At 34.5% G+C, this 17,487-nt stretch overlaps 1 protein-coding gene across 1 annotated transcript in view; it reads right to left on the bottom strand.

Moving 5' to 3' along the window:
- LOC136802556 (uncharacterized) overlaps window positions 1-17,487 on the bottom strand; it is a 33,501-nt gene extending 16,014 nt beyond the window's left edge. The window contains exons 1-2 of the mRNA XM_067059293.1: window positions 17,354-17,487; window positions 9,569-9,694 (exon numbers count right to left, since the gene is read on the bottom strand). The gene's annotated coding sequence lies outside the window, so the exon portion shown is untranslated. The remainder of the gene's footprint in view (window positions 1-9,568; window positions 9,695-17,353) is intronic.

Below are 17,487 nucleotides of genomic sequence, written 5' to 3'. Positions count from 1 at the left end.
CCTCTTTCATTCTGTATGTTCAATATTTCAAATACGTGTATAGTTTGTGAGTTTCCTTAAGATTCACAGTCAAATCTCAGCCTCAGGTTCCTTATAAACGTCTTAATAACGTGAAGTCAAATAAAAAAAATCAAAGATTTTAGTGATCCGCGAAATTTAATTCCTGCGAAATTTTTGAATACCGATGAACCGTGAAATTAAATTCCCGCGAATTTTTCGAAAATCGATGAACCGCGAAATTAAATTCCCGCGAAAAAAAACAATTTGACCAACCGCGAAATTAAATTCCTGCGAAAATTTCTTCCCTTAAGGTACCCTAATTTTTCTTTGAGCGTAGCGGAGTCGAGTGACCCCCCCCCCCGAATGCTACATTATACGCGAGATGATACTCTCTGGCACAAAAGTTGATTATGATCACGTTAGCGTTTTAGTCCCAAGTTAGTCCGTTATTTTGAAAAACTGCCCGGCTCATCTTTAAGTCCTGATCACGGGCCTGTCACGGGCTTTCAGAAAAGAAATACAGTTGACTCTCACTAATTCGAACTCGAACGGGATTATTAATTTGTTCGAATTACAGAAAGATTCGAATTATGGAAAGTATTTTATGAGGTTTTCCCAATGACGGGAGTTGAAAATTAGTTCGCATTATAGAACAATCGAATTGGCGAGTGTCAACTGTGGTTTAAATGTTTAGACGAACCGCTGAGCTGACGGGTATAACCATTTTAAAGTTCATAAAAAGGGTTGATTCGGCAAACTTAAGCGTTTGAGAGATATCGAGGAGCTCCTTGATAAGTTGTCCAAAAAAGTACTGCCTAGTAGCATGGTGGCGGGGGGTAGTCCCCCCCCAGTGGCTGATTTTTTTAGGGGGCGCCGAAAGACAAGGGGGCAAAAAGGCGCCACCGATTACTAATTTCAGCGCCCGTTTGCTTTTTTAGAACTAGCAGTTTTCAGTCAAAAATAGAAAAATACCCCAAATTTTTTATGCCCGATTCGCTCGCATAAGTTTTTCAAACATATTTTACTTTTAAAAAGGGGCGCCAAAATCCCAACTTTCCGAAATTGCCTCCCGAGTTTGCCCCAATTTCGGTCGACTCGCCAGTTTCCATAATGGATTTCAGGGTCTTCCTATCTTTCCTACTTTTTTCATCTCCGTTTTTGTTCGCTTTAGCTTCATTTTATGAAGACAAAAGCTAATGTAGGATGAGTGCAAAATATTTTTTTTTTGCATCTTTCTAATGGCACAAATTTATTACGATTGAAGAGTTCCTTGAAAAGTTATAGATAAAAGAAAAAAGACTACACACTTATCGTGAAAAGGGGCTGAAAATTCTTAAGTAAAATAACTAAAGTTTAAGTTTTTCAAATCTTTCAATAGTCACATGAAAAATTTTTGACGTACCTGAGAAGACTTTATTTTCGAAACAAAAAAGTATCTACATTATACACCAAAAATGATAGTTTAGCCGATGGGTATTAAAGTGTTTAGTTAAAATCTGGCGTGAGACATATTTCGCTGATTTCGTTTTCCAATCTTCCGATAGCATATTAGCGCCTGCCCACGCTAAAGCTTTAAAGGAGAGGTCAAATCTACCAGATAAAAATTAAAAAATTTGCCCGACCTTCAGAGTAAAGCGTGCCAAAGCGAATTCTTTTATCTGAAGCAGATATATACAATGGGTTTTGACGTTACAAGCGAAATCAAGTCCAAATGGGAGTTTAGAAAATTTCAATTAAATAATGTACAGCAGGATCTCTAACTCGGCATTCTACTGTACGATAAGCTCCAGTTTTCGATCAAATTAAGAGACACTCGTAAACGACGTTCGAAATAAATTGTTTTTGATGAAGTCCCTCAAGGATTTTTCTCATCTCTCCTATTCGAGGGTAAACCGCGTTCAAATTAAAGGATTCTATTCCCATTAATTAAAGAATTCCATCCCGTATTTGTAAACATTTAATTTCCCTTGAAAATTGGAATAGATAGCGCCAACTGTATGTAAAGTGCAAGACCTTTCACGGTTAAAATTTTCCAACACCCCCCCCCCCCCGAGGGAATCCATGACATGCGAATTTTGCCTCTTTCCACGAAAAAACCCTTTCTCATTGGTTTTTATAATCCACCAGGTCGTCATTGACCAGGTTTTCAACAAAATAAACTTCTAACGAAAACAAGAAAGCTTAGTCATGAATTGGGGGGGGGGGTTGGAAAATTTTTATAACCATTCTACGAGGAAAAATTATATTGTTAGTCTTTATAACCTAGTTCATCCAAGCAAAAATCCAGCTCAAAGTAAGCCAAACTCGTTTTTTGTGAAAAATTTATAATGACAAATAACTTTCAAAAACTGGAATCATAAGGGTTGATCTTTTCTCAACAAATCTAGTCCAATTTAAAAGTCACTTCTTACTTTTGACCAAAATCTGTATTTTTCAAGGAAAATCTCCTAAAAGACACAAAAGCTTTAAAAATGCTCACGAGCACTGCATGTTTAACCAAACACAATCCTCCAAGGTTCATTGAGACAGGGGAATGAGAGGGCCATGTATTTTTTCTTTGAAATAATTATAATTAAGGGCTCTGACCATGGTCGGAAAATTGATTTTAGTATTTAAACATAAAAGTTATGTTTTAGGTTATGTAACACATTTAACAAAGAGTTGCCTTTATAAATTGCTTTTTAATCAAATCCCTTAAGAGTAATTAAAAATTTAATTACAAAAATGACGTTATGAACTTTAAAAAGACGTTAATAATATGTTGTACCACCTTCTTTTATAAAAAGTGCTGAGTTTTAATGGGTAATTAACCTTTTTGTTTCGAAGTTTTTTCAAACTGTACGCAAAGAATTAAACTGTTTAAAATTTTTCGGAAAATTTTAATTCATCAAAAGTTATGGCTGTTTTTCTATGAGAAATTGGGATGGAAAATTGGTCAAAAAGCACTATTTTCAAGATTTTGAGACAAGTAAGCTTTTAGAAAAATTTTCCGAAAAATTAATTTTAGTTCAATAAAAGATACACCATCTACCGCAAAAATTTTTTCAAAATGTTTTTTCTCCGCCGAAACTAAGCTCTTCAAAGTTGAAATACTCTTCTTTGCAAAAGTCTTCATTTTCTTCTTCATCAAATTTTTTCATTGCGATTCTTAAATTTTCAGACTCAAGGATAATTGGCCTAACCAACGACTTAATAAAATAGATAGACCAAGAACTTCATACAATGGCTCTTAGAAATCTTTTGTTTTCTATTCATTTTGTATTCTTTCATCTTGCCGTCTTTCCGCAGTCCGCGTAAGTCATATTACAAAGAAATTATACTTTTTACAAGCATCTTTAAATGGTGTAAAATCAATTATATCGAATTTCTACTTACCATAAACATAATTTTCGATTTTTTTTGCTTACGTCAGATCGCATTTTTAATCATCTTTCTCACAAGATATTTTTCAATATTTTTCAACAACACTGTTGCGCTTTTCAGCGCATTTTCTTTAAGAACATAAAAATTTTTGAAAGACTCTAACTAAGAAAATAAACGTGCGTTCATGGTGCGTTCTTAAGATAGAAAACACAAACACTATCCAAATACTAATGTTATAATTTTAACAATGTTTACTAATTTTTAAGCCTTAAAGTTTGACTTGAAATTAAGAACATATTCACAAAATTTAGGTCATGTGATCAATATCAACCAATAGATAATCTTAAAAAAATGCTTTTGCACGCGGATCATTTCAATAGGATACTGGTCTATCTATTTTATTAGGTCGTTGGCCTAACAGAAAATGTATAACATGCCACAGTTTTGTGGGCTACATCAAGTAGAAATTTACAACACCCCTGTCTCAGTGCCCCGGTGGCCTGATTTCAGTACATGGTTTTTTTTAGTACATGGTTTCAGTACATGATTTTTTCCTACGTCACTGCAGTAATCAAATTTTTATTGCACTCATTTGTGAATTGAGATATAAATTGAATAAAGACAGCGACAATAAAAAACAGTTCTTGAATTCCCAAGCCATTTAGGATGATTACAAATGAGTGCAATAAAAATTTGATTACTGCAGTGACGTAGGAAAAAATCATGTACTGAAACCATGTACTGAAAGAAATCATGTACTGAAATCAGGCCACCGGGGCACTGAGACAGGGGTGTTTTACATTTTGTAAGTTGCAAATATCAAAAATTCACTATGGTCAGAGCACTTAAAGCCTGCCGGAAGAAAATTTCTACATCGATCGGATGAAAAACCAACTATTGCTTATCCAAAGGGGAGCAGTTTTCCCTCAAGAATAACAGTTAGTTTTTGTGACCTTATTCTGTTATTCTGGTTAATATTGATCCAGAGGTCAATTTTCAGTAGTTTGACTTTTTTTCAAAAAGTCTATTCACTTTCAGGGTGCACTGAAGTTATACTTCTTGCACTTATTCAACCAATGTCTCAATTTAAAAACTTGCTAGAAATCTGCCAAAAATGCATTTTCTTAAATTTTTGCGAAAAAGTGACCCTTTAAGAGACCACTTTGATTTTTTGTTATTTTTTACCCCCAGAGAGACTTTGGAAGGTAAAGAAACTGAGCCTTACCGCCCGCACACTCATACCCAACACTTATTTTTGCTTAAGTATCCCCACCCCCTGGGAGAATACAAAGTCATTAAAATAATTTTCGATCTTTAGAGGATTTGAACTTTATATTCTGAAAAACGTCATAATACACAAAGTTTTCAATATACCTTTCTGATTCTTCTCTTTAAGGTCTCTGCATCCCGGTTGAAACGATTCTCATATACTTTATTTTGGACACGGTCCCAAAAAAAGTAGTCCAGGGGGTTGTCAGGGGAAGCGGGTGGCCAATTTGTGCATTTCACGTATCTACGTCTCAATTGTTCGGTTAATTAATCCAGGGATATGTTATAGCGGAGCTGGATGAAGGACGAGAATTCCTTAGCGGATTGCTTCTTTGTCTTTTCTATTGTAAACTGTTCATAATAGAAATCCATCTCTGTCCCCTTGAGTGTTCTGTTTTTATAAGAAAAATGAAGCAGACAAAGTATTCATGCAGTACGTTTGCACATACTTTGCTATGATGTTCCCGCTTTTCATCAAAATAATATTTGTAGAAGATACCCCAAAAGCTTCCTTGTAAATGAAATCTATTTTTATCAGCGTGTGTTATTAATTTGAGAAGCTTTCATGATTTCTCTTTAAAAATTTCGGATGTAAATATTTTGACAAATATTGTTTCAATTGACTTGAAATTTTTTCCATAATCAGACATACCGACTTGCTATCTGAAAATATAAAATAGAAAGTGAGGCACCTCGTAGTCTAGCAAGCTAGACGACTAATTCAGCATATTAGAAATAAAGCAAAAAAGTAAATTTTAGTCGTCTAGAAACCTTTGTGCACTAACTCAAAACAAAAAAAAAGGTGTCAATATCGCAATTAAAATTTTTTCCCGCTCAAAAAAAGTTCTTGAAAATAAAACGTGTGTGGATTTGTGTGTTAAAAATGTTTCATTTGAGTTGATTTTATTTTGAGAGTTTGTTGTTGCTTGATAAATTGTTTTTTCGCTACGCAAGTTTCTGCGTAGCTAGGCCCGGTATCTATAAGGCTGGAACACCGGATTCTTCCAGTCGTTTATCTGTTTATACAAACTAAATCCCGTATCATTATTTGTGTTTATTATTAGTATTACATGCATTATAAACGACTCCAGTCTAGGCACCTCGCGGTGTAGCGCGGTATTTCAAATGAAAAAGTACTATTTATAATCTTAGAGAAGAAACTTCTTATAACTTTACTAATGAAAACAATGTTTTTAATCGTGAACGATAAATGCAGCAGCAGAATCATTGGCTAAGAGGAAATCCAAATTTCACGAGTTTGTAATTAAAAAAGTTAAATTTCATATCAAATTTTAATGTCAGGAACAGAGATAGAACAAGGCTTTTTTAAATGTGCGTTATCCAGCTCCGCTATAACATATTCCTGATTAATCTTGCACCAAGTTAGCCCTGTGAGAAGGGGCTGAGTCTTTTACAAAGATCCAATCATATCCAAGTAACTGTTTCTCAAGATGTTTTTGGATCGTTGTGCATTCACTTTTAAATTTTTTTCATTCACAAAAAAGGACTTTGTGGCACCATACCAGGTGATGCAAGCTGGTACCATCACTTTTGCAGACTGTCTGTTCTATTTGTGAAACAAGCAGTTAGCTTGAATATCAATCTTGTCACCCTTTCCATAAACTCTGCTGTTTTGATGGTTAATCGGGTTGAAATACCAGTGCTCTTCTTTTGTTTCGCTCTACAAATATAGTGCGTGCACGATAACAAAGCACAAAGCTATTTTCCATTATCTACAAAAATCTATTTGACGTCAAAACAATTCTTGGACAACTTGAAAATATATAGGTGTCATCTAAATTTCAGTACTTTTTTCTAGATTCCACAAATTTGAAGTTTTTAGAGGGCACAGTAAAAAGGTGGAATATAACTCCCTCCCTCCCCCCCCCCCCCAAAAAAAAAAAGAACTCGACTGTACAGTTGACGATACGACAACGATACGCGAGTTTAGTACTTTTAATTTATTTCGATTTCTAGGCTATATTCCCAACCTTATTGGAATTAAGAGCTTTTGAATCCCAAGTCTCTACATACTCTACATTCCAGAAGTAACTCAGAGCACTTGAAAAACCTTTATGGTGTTTCAAATTTTGTAGGGAATTTCCCTTTTCCCTCAAACATCTTATCCATGATTGGAGACACGAGAAATAATATTTTAATTGCAAGAGTCCTTGAATTTTCCAAATATCCTGAGCCGTTTATCGTCCGAGCTAACCCGGGAGGAGGGGAGCACGCAAGGTAAGTGACCTAACGTAGGTGCGGCCCCTTAGGGTGCGCTTCTCAGGCTTGTCAAAGTGAACTGTAAGAGTAGAAATTAGCAAAGATGTGCACTCTAAGGGTGTTTTTTACTTTGAGATGAACAAAAGTTTCTTTAAGAAAATTCTCCGTAAGGGTCGGTTTTTGCCCAAATTTACTCAATTTTTCTCTGCACTGATAGGGACCGATTTCGAAGGGCCTAATTTTGGACTTTACATTACGGTCGTTTTTAAATCTGGTGATTTTTGAAAAAGACGTTAATTCGTTCGAAATTCGAAAAAGGACCCTACGTGGGACCCGTTTTTTGAAAATTTTGTTAACAATTTTCTAAAAAAGTGGCCCTGAATGGTACTGAAATTCAAGAACTTTCTCAAAGTTTTCCATTTTTTTTCCAAGTTCCTCAAAAAGGTACCCTACGAGGGACTGATTTTTTTATTTTGGTGTGTTTGTGATCCTACCTTGGACTGAAAGAAGGTCACCTGACCAGCGGCACATCCCCGTACCCCTTTTTTGCCCAATAACCCCCCCCCAGAAATCGCTGTTTGTCGCCACATTGTATATTCATGTTATAAAAATCCTGTATAAAGTTTTCTAAATTTGAAGGTCATGCATTGTTGGATAAGAGTTTGTATGTACACAGCGTGTGAATATTACATACCACACTGTGAAGACAGATCCTGATTTCATTCAATACATATTTTTATAGGACGGTGTCTTTTGGCAAACGAAATTATGGTCACTAGGTCAGGGGAAATTACGTTTTCTACGTTTTCTTTCCATAATTCTCCTGATATAAAACTTCCGATGCTGAAGGTTGAAGGGAATCTATTCAAAATTCAGATCAACTTTACATGTTTGAGTATTTGAGTATAATTTGTAAAAGATAATCATTTTTATTAAGCCATTTTGGTTTAGGGTCCAAATTAACTTCCAGCAATTCAAACAATATATCGTCACCTAGGGTAGTTAGCGACGCCAGAGCTAATCTAGCTATGATAGTCGAGTTGTACCCAGGATAATGTACAAGAATCCGACTGGGACCGTCAAAAACTAAAGGATACACTTTTTAGGCTGCTTCAAAGTACGCTGTAATGTCTGTAAAAAAAGATAAGAGTTAGAAATCCAAAAACAGTAAAAGCTCCAATTAACGGACAATCTATAAGGCGGACACCTCTGATTAGCGGTCAGTTCTATTTTTCCCGGCCATTTCCTAGAAAAATCCTCATAAAAAAGCTTCCAAAAGGCAGACACTCAATTAGCGGATCCTCCAATTAGCGAACAAAGGCCAAAACCCTGCTTTTTCTTCTCTAATTAGCGTAAATCATAGATATATAAAAGCGCGTAGCGTCAAACTGGTCACAGACAGGATTGATTTATCCAAACTATTTATTTCTTAAACACTTCAAAGTTTCATCGAACAAATTGTTCGCTCCCTTTACCCAGTCGGTGAATTTGCTTACCTCATAAAAATGATAACAGGGACCTCAAGACTACTATGATTCATAAAAACTAAATTGTTGCATTTGAATAATCATTCTTTTGCTCTTCCATGTTTTATTGTCTCTAGAGAAGCACTACGGACCAAAATTTTACATACTTAGCCCTTAGTGGTACAGAATTGAAAAGTTTCTAAAAGTTGGACACTTCTGATTAGCGGATACTAACTCCATTCCCCGATGATGGTGTCGGCTAATTGGAGGTTCCACTGTATCATAACATTAAAAGTCGACACCATCTTCTAGAAAAGGTGCATCAATTTTTTGTATAATTTTGGAGTAATTCTCTCTGCACTGTAAGGTTCCAATGTCGAAAGCCAAATTTTTGGCTGAATTTACGGTCATTGCTAGATCGAGTGTTTCTCTTGGGGCTGTACTGTATTATTTGTTAGAAGCTTGGTCTTCCGGGTTTTGCTAACAAGTCGTTTAATCTAATAGTCGTTGTTTTGTTGATTTCATGTTAAGGTTACAACTAATACAGAGAAAAGACTTGAATCAAAATTAGGGCGTTGAATGTTGTTTTTCGAGGCTACTGAAAAGGTATTTTGCATTTTACAGCGAATTGTCCACATAATGATTTTTTTAGCCTCTTGTCAGACAGACCCTTATTTTTTCCAGACAAAACTTTTCAGTTACCGCGATGACTATTTCCGCGAGTGGAGCTTTTTATCAATTTATGAAATACTTCTGAAAGTGTATTTTCACGACCACACAAGTATTATTACTGGAGGGATCTCTATCTATTAATGATAGTTATGAAGAGCAATGGTAAAAAATGAAAGGAAATGTTGTCATTAAAGTGCATTGAGAAGGTAATTAGAATGAAAAGTTACATCATTAATGCATTTTGAATCGCCATAGTGGTCTTTTGTTTATCTTCTAAGTAGAAACGCTGAAAGGGAAGCTGAAACTCTCAATCTTGCTCATTCTGCCGTGTAAAAACACACGAAAGTTTACGATAGCTTTTTACCGTGCCCGCCTTGCTTTCTACTTGCTGAACAAGTCTAACCACTAAGTTACTTTTAACAAGCTTAATAAAAATACTTCATTACTAAATTTAGAAAAGCAACCCCGTACAAGGCTTTTAGTGGTAAAAACCATTTCTTGGATAGAAGAGTACAATTTCGAGACGAAACAACAACAAAGTAAACAAAAACAAAAACAACAAATATTGAAAGACTTACATGGAGAGGATTTTCGTTTTCGTGATTTTACTTGTCCAACTACTGAGCCATATGGAATTGGAAGTTGTCACTCAATCATTACGATTTCGTCATTTGTGATTGTCAAGTCCCTTGTCGTTAATGTGCCTGTAAAAGAATCAAAGAAAAAATCAATCAACAAATTCGTTTATCCTCTTTTCTTTTTCTTACAAAATGACAAAATTAAGCTGTCTTCAAATGAGGGGGTCGTGTGGCCGGTATGTTGGTGCGAGTTGGCTCAGTGGTCATGATAATACCTTACGGGAAAACGTGATGGTTCTTTACTAATGGATAGAACATTGTTGATGAAATTTGACCAACTTAAAGGCTCTGACTATAGTGAAAGCAAGGATTTATTATACACTGGATATACAAGTACTTGAGTTTTGCTGATTTCTTATGTTCTAGCTATATGTCCACAGTGGCTGCGTTTAGACCAACTGGCATTTGTAATTTGGCATTTGCTCATGAGGGATTCGATTTTAATAGCTGTTCCATTGTATTTTCTGTCATGGCATTTAAGGAATCGTCTTTTTAGAGTCATTACTGAAAAGGTGATTCCCTCAAGTTCAACTTTGACAGATCAAACAATGAAAAGCATGGAATTTCTCAAAAACTGCAGTTATTAAGACTGAAAATTTTTGCCGTAGGGCTAGGCTATGGCAAATCTTGCAAATTTTACAATCTATAGAAAGAACTGAATAAAAAACGTGCAAATACTTTAAAAAATCAAAAATGTCATTTTTTCTCTTTGTTTTGGTTCCTTTGTTTGATTTGAAATGCCAGAAAAGGGGATTCCTTTGCTCAAAATGGCATTTCAAATGCCAACAAAATGCCAACACGCTGGCATCATTAGGCATTTGACAAACCGAACAATTGCGCGGAACAATAGAATTCAAAAGAATACTGCAAGCAATTACAAATGCCAGGCTGGTCTAAACGCAGCCAGTAATGATATTATTGTTCACTCCCCTTCCCTGATTAAATGATTTTTCGAAACATTTTAATTGCGTTTTATATAAAAAATCACTCATCAAATTCCCAAAAGAGACTTAAAACTTTCCTATGAGAGTCAGATTCTTCTATTTAATTGTCAATTATAAGTCGTTATGACGTTTTAAGTTATGTGAGAAAGGTCCAAAAAATGTGTTGTGTATAAGAAATTGAATGTTGACACCGGAAATTTTCAAACTTTAACCACAAAAAAACCACCTTGCCACCACGTGCCTCCAAAAGATTTTCACACCACAGTGACACCAAGACACTCGAGTGTAATGTTTGTTACTTTTAGCTTTTGTGGTAACAGTTTTGGAAAGATATTCCCAATTGAAAATCTCGTGTTACTATAAGCATTTTGTTTGATTTTTCTTGTCTAATGAGGTTCTTCTCATATTAGATTTCACAAATGTATCCGGCTTGGTATTCTAGCCTTACTTTCAAAGTTTTTTCCCTGCAAAGGTACGAAAAGAAAACGCTAGAGAACTTTTTTAAAATGAGATTAATAAACATTTTTCAAAATCAGATACATTTGAGCCACCATGACAGTTGTCCTTTGCGGACATAGCTAGAACATCAATTGTTTTCTGAAACAAAGAAAATACAATGGTCACTCTCCACCGTTTTATGAGTCATTTATCCAGTGTCTCTTATAATTCCTTTGTGAAAGATCGGTTATGAGATTTGAAGATAAAACTTCTGTTTTGAGCTACTTGACACTTTTAACAAAAAACTGTCTTTATAAGTTCTTTCTGAATTTATTCTACCTAGAGTAATTAGCGAATTAATTACAAAAATGACGTCATGAACCTTAAAAAGACGGTAATAAAATGTTATATTACTCTCTTTTACAAAAAGTGCTTAGTTTTAATGGGTAATAATCTTTTTGTTTCGAATTTTTTTAAATTTTCTGCAAAAGATTGAACCAACGGATTAGAATTCTAATCCGTTGATTGAACTATCTAGAAATTTTCGGGAAAATTTTCTAAATTAATGTATCGAAAGTTATGACTCTTTTTGTACGAAAAAATGGGATGAAAAATTGGTCAAAAACTATTTTCAAGATTTTGAGACAAAAGACCTTTGCAAAAATTTTCCGAAAATCTATTATTGTATTATTAGTTTGGTTAAAGATACATCATCTAATGTAAATTCTTTTTTCCAATTTTTTTCTTCGCCGCAAATAAGGTCCTAAAAGTTAAAATGCTTGTCTTCGCAAAAGTCCTCATCTTCTTCTGCATCAAAATTTTTAATCACTATTTTTACCTTTTTATCTTTTTAGATTCAGGAATGGTTGGCCTTATAGACAGAAAATATATATGTTATGGTTTTGCTGCGTAGATCAGTCAGAAAAACAAATTTTATACACGACAAACATGAAAATAAAACAAACCAATGAAAGTAAGAAGAATTTAGATGTTTATTAATGATGATCGGATATTGACGGGTTCCACACGGTGAAAACTAGTTTCAATCAGCAATTCCGCCCCTTCAATTTTTTTCGTTCTTTCTAGTCCGTGGTAATTTTCCGGGGGTCAGGATTCGATTATTATCAGTTGAACTAAACAAAAGTGCATGCCTTTTTGTCTCTCAGATACTTCGGCGAAAAACTCCAACAAAGTTTTTGTAATCAACAACTAAAGGCGAGCCACGGTACACGTTTTTTAAATTGGATAAGGTAAGGAATAAAGTATTGAGGTCTTCAGGTGTTCATAACTTTTTGAGTATTAACCCTTTAAGTGCCACGGACCTTTTTTTCTAAGTTTTCTAAGAAAATCGCTAGTTCAAACCTAGTTAAAATCTAGGTGGAAAGACTCACTTTTGAATTTTCTTTTTTACTTGACCATGAAGCACAATCAAATTTAAAAATAACGATTTCTAACACAAACTGGACAGCATTACATGACTACATAGCCCATGTCTAATATACTCCACATTGGCACTTAAAGGGTTAGATTTTAAAATCTTCTTGTTCTCAGCATTTTGTATTTTAGTTCAAATTTCAAGTCCTAGAGCGCGTAAACCCGTAAAGGCTTAAAGCCTGAAGTTTTCTTACGTTATTCTCAAAATATTTGGCTTTGAGAGCTTTATGTTCTTTATACTTTGTTATTATAGAAAAACGTTCGATTCACTGGCTTTAGAAAAATCTCCAGGAGGGGAAATGAAGCCATTTATTTCCCAACTAAAACGCCTTACATGTTTAGATTTTTCTATACGTGGTTGGAATACTTTTCGAACGATATTTTTGTCAACAGAAAGTGTTTTTCGACACTTTCCTCGATTTTTTATGAGAACATCCAAAACTTTTGAAGCCTTTTTCAGTTTTTAAGCCTAAAATGTTCTTAACATGTTCTTATTTTCAAGAATATTCATGAATATACTTATAAGATTATCCATGATGAAATTGGCCGAAAATTAAGATATAACTTTCCATTTGCCTATGACCTAGATTAGGGATAGAAACCAATCAAGTAGTAAGACGGCTTAGAAGTAAGTGTGAGTCGGTAGATATAAGTTTGGCATGAAATTATGGCTAATCCTCGAATAAGAAGTTTTGGGGAAAATTTTTCCCGATAACTACAATATTAGTATAAATAAGTGAGGATCGCCTACAACCATAACTGCAGGGAGGGTGGGAGGTAAAATATTTCATCCTGTCAGCTTTCAGTTAGAGCGTCGACTTGAACAGGGAGATGTGATGGCCATTTTGAACATGATGTCACATGGCTATTAGCAAAGAAGACTCAGTTGGCGGAGGGCGGCCACCCAGCCATTCGAATACTGTATATAGCGCTTATCAAATAAAAGTTAAACCGCGATTTAATCTGTGTTAAATCCAAATTTAACTTTCCATTTGCCTATGACCTAGATTAGGGGTAGAAACCAATTAAGTAGTCAGACGACTTAAAAGTAAGTGTGAGTCGGTAGATATAAATTTGGCATGAAATTATGGCTAATCCTCGAATAAGAAGTTTTGGGGAAAACTTGTCCCAACCGAAGGTGCCCCATACCACCATCATGAAATTTGGCAACTGAACCTGACAATGTCATTTTAGAGCGTTTTGCTTGTAAATTGCCAATTATTCCCAAGCAATGCTTAAAGGATACACGAAAATGCCAAATTCTTGCATGAGATATCTATTGTATGTTAGATTTAGGCTGGGTTTGGATCCTAATCTAATAATATCGTAAGAATATTTCAGGATGATTTTTCCCAAAAAGTTAAGAATATCCATGATGAAATGGAAAAACACCATTCTTATCAGAAAAAGCGTGTTAATAGCGTTTGGTACGATACCTTATCGGGGAAAACTTCGTCGGGGAAAAGTTACAAAATTTTGGCCAAATGACGAATATTTTTTCCCGACGAAAATTTTCCCCGGCCTTACTGCGTTTACCAACTACCAGCAAGTGACGAATATTTTTCTCCGACGAAGTTTTCCCCGATAAGGTATGCATCGCATTTGCGATTCCGCTATTTGATGTGGTTAATTCCAGCATAAATATTTTCAGTGAGGTGGTGATTTCTGCAGGTGGGATTGAATAACTATGATCGTTTTAAGGAAAAATTAAACTGCGGGTTGGTCGCTCGCTCACAGACAGAATACAAGGGATACTTTATAACTAATTTTACTTTATATGATATGTAATTAAACTAAACAACTAAATAGCTTTTGATCCTTGTATCGCTTTTGTTTGAACTTTTATTTGGGAGGTTATACATCACGCCTGACACTCTGGATAAGGTTTATCTAAGGAACCCCAACAGATCCTAACCATACGTTTAGAAACAATACCAGCCATCAGTGGACCTTGTTTGGAGAATTTATTGCAGTCAGGACCATCGCTCTCTAATAAACGAGTTTCTGTTGGTCTAAAATTTTGCGTCTAACCAACGTGAAATTGTTACGAGGTTTTATCAGTCCTTATTCCTCGTGATTCGTTTCGACCGTGAAATAGGATATTTCGAAAAAGAAATTATTCTACACATACGAACATATGGGAATTGTTCAAGAATAGACCAGAATTTCTTACTTCTGATCATAGTATAAGAAAGCCGCGGCTGGAATGATAACATCTGAATTTCTACTGTTCTATCTCTGTCGTATTTGATGACTATTTGTTGATCAAGAAATAAGTAGTGTAGCATCTTTAATGGTAAACTTTATTAGTTTGTCGTTAATACTTACTTCGCAGTGCGTTTTAGACATTAATGATATGCCCTTGATAATACACTTGCATTATAATATCATTGTGCAGGAAAGTTAAATTTAAACAAGCACAAAATGGCTGGGCTGAAAGAACTCAAAAATTAATAAGGTGCCTCGAAATGCCTTCGCAATATTTCAGTGAAATCTTTCTAGAAATCAATGAAATAGTACATCAAGATAATTCTGTGAAAATTTCAAGCCAGCACCTTCAAAATTTATCATTCAAACTGACAGGAAAGTTGTTATCTTAAATATAGTTCTTATAATTTTAATTTTGGCGAAAAACTATCGTTTCCACAAAATACCCTTAAAATATGTCCACAATCAGTTAAAGTGTTTCATTGGGTACAGATTCAAAGATATCTAGAAATAAAAAATCTTCTTGTGAAGGAAAATAAGAGAAAAATTTCAAAAACTATCTACCAATAATAAACTAACAATCTTGATGTTCTTATAAAGCTCGGAGACAGAGATGGAACAGCAATTAACTGAAAAGACAATGCGGTACATATTCCAGCCGCGGCTTTCTTATACTATGTTCTGATTAATCGTTATCCTTGGTAATTGCCCGTCTCAAAAGCGTTCGTCGCTCAATTTTTTTAATCAATTTTTTTTTCGGACACTTTGGTGTGATTTTTGGACAAATATGACTTAGGCAAAAATTATAGGGTCAAAAATTAATGACAATTTTAGCTTGAGAAAATAAGGACCTGTTATATATTTTTGGAAAGCTCTCAAAAATTTAAGATTAGTGATATATTGCGAATATTGGTGATTTCAGTACCATCATTCAAATCAGAAAGCGAAGATAGCATATGGTAGATTTTCTGACTAACTAGATGTTTGAGAAAATAATTTTGGTACGTAGTTGTTGTGGGCTGAAATTGATATTTAAGAACAACTTAATTAAAAAAGATTCATTGAACTAGAGTATATAAAATAGCTTTTTTTGGCCTAACCCCCCCCCTGGTGGCGTAGGTCCATGGCTAAAATGATCCCTTTGGGATAAAATTTACTGGCAGGATCAACCAGGTAACTACAATTTATGGCAGTGAAACTAAGAGTTCCAACAGACATAGTTCAGAAGTCTGAAATCATAGCACCATGATGGCTATCATCTTGTAGAAATTTGCAGATTGTAACTAACTCTCTTGATAGGGCTTGATAGTGAAGGTCGAATAGCTTATGTGTATTTTTTCATCATCAAATTGTTAGCCAAAAAATCATTTGTTAGAAATATTTACTTACTAAATTGCTATCCTTACATTCACTTCATTATCTCAAAATCATACTGTGCTCTTTTTCCCAGTGAGAGTTAATTTCAGTGTAGTTTTCGAGCCGGGCGAAATTTTAGGGTATTTCTTGAGATTATTTCAACCTCTAAAGACCAATGATAGAAATTTTATCGCGCATGTGTCAATCTAATCACTGTAGAAAAAATCAAAGATGAAGAGCAAATGTTACCATATTAATGTCTAGCAGACTGTATCAGTATGCATTTTACTCTTTACGAATTCCCCAGAAACCTCCAAGTGTAATTGAAACGAGTTTCTTTCAAAAGAAATCTTTTACATGATCCCCAAATGTGTAACAGTAATTACTAAACCTTTAATTATGGAAATGTTACTTTAATTGAATTGAAATAATACACAGACTTTATGTTATGATTCTCTATCACTGACTCTTTTGAAAAAGCATTGATGACATTTCTGAGTTGTGTTTTCAAATTACACGCTGAATAGAATCTGGATTGGTCGGCACAGCGTCGATATATGATTTCGACCTGTGCTTTTCACGGTAATATTTTATTAGACCATATTTCACCAAAAGCACATTACAACAAAACAAACCATTATTTTCTGCTCCATTTGATTGAAAGAAAAATGCTTCTATTTTTTTTACGTTACATAAATTAAAAATAAAAAATATTCCACTTCTTGGAACGCCTTGGAGTCTAACGTTTACTTCTACTTCAAAATTTTATGAATATGTTTTCGCCAGATTTGATTTAAAATAAAAAATGTGAAAGAAATCTCCATTTTAGAGATATTAAAAGTTGTATTATTATTTGTACAGTACTATTTAATAGTAACGGTAATTTTTTACTTTATCGATTCGTACCAAAATTACAAAGAAACTAATTTGCATTTCATTGGCAAGAATATATTTTGTACTGTACGTTCTCTATTTATTTGCTGAAATAAGAACACAAATTTTGGATGATAGAAAAAACTCATCAAAAGTTTTCTGGCCCTTGCTCACCAAAGAAATTTTCGAAACCGAGGTCGTATCTTGCTAAGACGGGTCATTTTTTCTTTTGTTTAAAGGTTAAATATTGAAAATACGAATTTTATGAGTTCTAACAATTTTGTATTTAGAGAATGGAAAATTTCAGTTCCAGTTTCAGAGTTTTTTTCTAACTATTGTATCATCGAATTCGTTTCCAATGAAAAATTGGACTGCAGGTCATTGAAACACCTTTTGGGTGTGGCTCACAAATAAACAATAAAACGAGAAAATGGTCAGAAAAATATAAAGAGGTCATAAGTTTGATACTTACCAACGAAACGTGCGAAGCGTGAATCGACACGTGACTTTTCTTTGATTGTAGATGGTTGCAAGCGAAGTCGTGCAGTCAGTCACATACTCTTTTCGAAAATCGTGCATCAAGTCACATACACAAAAATGCTCGTC

Source organism: Clytia hemisphaerica, unplaced genomic scaffold (genome assembly GCF_902728285.1).
Source record: "Clytia hemisphaerica strain Z4C2 unplaced genomic scaffold, Clytia hemisphaerica genome assembly, whole genome shotgun sequence".
NCBI classification, from domain to species: domain Eukaryota; kingdom Metazoa; phylum Cnidaria; class Hydrozoa; order Leptothecata; family Clytiidae; genus Clytia; species Clytia hemisphaerica.
The sequence above is the reverse complement of the archived record's forward strand: the minus strand, read 5'-3'. Positions and strand labels throughout refer to the sequence as shown.